The sequence below is a fragment of the Triticum aestivum genome, chromosome 6B (assembly GCF_018294505.1).
Source record: "Triticum aestivum cultivar Chinese Spring chromosome 6B, IWGSC CS RefSeq v2.1, whole genome shotgun sequence".
NCBI lineage: Eukaryota > Viridiplantae > Streptophyta > Magnoliopsida > Poales > Poaceae > Triticum > Triticum aestivum.
This window is the reverse complement of record NC_057810.1, coordinates 37,942,255-37,944,200: the sequence shown is the minus strand read 5'-3', so window position 1 is coordinate 37,944,200 and position 1,946 is coordinate 37,942,255.

Sequence of the window (1,946 nt, the reverse complement as noted above, 5' to 3'; positions counted from 1 at the left end):
GTGGTGCAATGTCTTGTCAGTTTCGAGCTGGTGTTCCCACCATCCTTCTGCAATATCATGACGCACGTCTTAGTTGATCCAGTTGATGAGATTGTCATTCTGGGCCCCGTATTTCTACACAATATGTACCCCTTTGAGAGGTTCATGGGAGTCCTAAAGAAATATGTCCGTAACCGCGCTAGACCAGAAGGAAGCATCTCCATGGACCATCAACCAGAGGATGTCATTGGGTTTTGTGTTGACTTCATTCCTGACCTTAAGAAGATAGGTCTCCCTAAATCGCGGTATGAGGGGAGACTGACTGGAAAAGGCACGCTTGGAGGGGAGACAATAATATGCAGGGACGGATATTCTTGGTCTCAAGCACACTGCATAGTTCTACAGAACTCTACCTTGGTGACCCCTTATGTCGATGAACACAAGAACAATCTGCGTTCCAAACACCCGGAGCAGTGCGACGACTGGATTACATGTGAACACATCAGGACTTTCAGCAGTTGGTTGGAAACACATCTCAGAGATGAAAACAATGTTTGTGATGAGTTGTACTCGTTGTCCAGGGGACCATCTTTGACTGTTACGATTTGGAAAGGATACAAGATAAATGGGAATACATTTTACACGATCGCCCAAGATCAAAGAGCACCGACCAAAACAGCGGTGTCCGCTTTGATGCAGCCACCGAGAGGGGAAATGACACATATTATGGTTACATAGTGGAAGTATGGGAACTTGACTACGGAGTAGATTTTAAGGTCCCTTTGTTTAAATGCAAATGGGTCAATCTATCAGAAGACAGGGTACAGGTAGACCCACAGTACGGAATGACAACAGTGGATCTGAACAATCTTGGGTACACTGACGAACCGTTCGTCCTAGCCAATGATGTGGCACAGGTTATCTATGTGAAGGACATGTCTACCAAACCGAGAAAAAGAAAAAATAAGGAAGCGAATACATCATACGATGAGCCAATGTGCCACATAGTTCTTTCAGGAAAAAGGGACATCGTGGGAGTGGAGAGCAAGACAGACATGTCCGAAGATTATGAAAAGTTTCATGAAATTCCTCCCTTTAAAGTCAAGGCTGACCCAAGCATCCTGATAAATGATGAAGATTATCTATGGTTACGGCGCAATAAGGAAAGGACTCAAGAAGAAATAATTATCATAAAGAATTTTTTGTTAGAAACTTTAGTAGCAAAAATAATTGTCATAAAGATTTTATTGATAGAAACTAAAATAACAAAATCTGTTTTTCAATATAATGATAAAATGCAGTAATATTAAATAGCAGGAAAAAGAATCACTCCCAATATATTTTTAGTTGCATAAAGATTATAATTATTCAAATTTGGAGACTAATGGAGTAACAGAAAGATTATAATTATTCTGAGATAAAAGAAAAAAAATAAAAAATAAAAATCAAAAGAAAATAAATAATTCAAAGCAAAATAAAAAATAAAAAAATAAAAAAAAGTGCCACCTAAAGGGCTACCACGGCCTGAATACGACTAGAAACCCAACAATGGGCCAGGATTCAGGCCCGCAATAGGCCCAATAGGCCCACGGGTACATATAGTGCGTTTAGGCCCATAAGCCTGCATTTGAGAGGAGCTCGAGAGGGCAGCGAGACTGGGTTTATAAACCACTATGGAGCTCCCTCAGCTAGCGAGGTGGGATTAAATTTTCGTGCCGCGACACGGGCAGGACAGGGCCTTTATTTCCGGTTGGTGGGACCAACCGGGACTAAAGGGGTGCATTGGTACCGGTTCGTGGCACCAACCGGTACCAATGCCCCCCCTTTAGTCCGGGTTGGTGCCTCCAACCGGGACCAAAGGCCTCTTTCAGCAGCCCAACCAACCGGGACTAAAGGGGGGCATTGGTCCCGGTTGGTGCCACGAACCGGGACCAATGCTCTGACTATATAAGCAACACTCGTGAAAA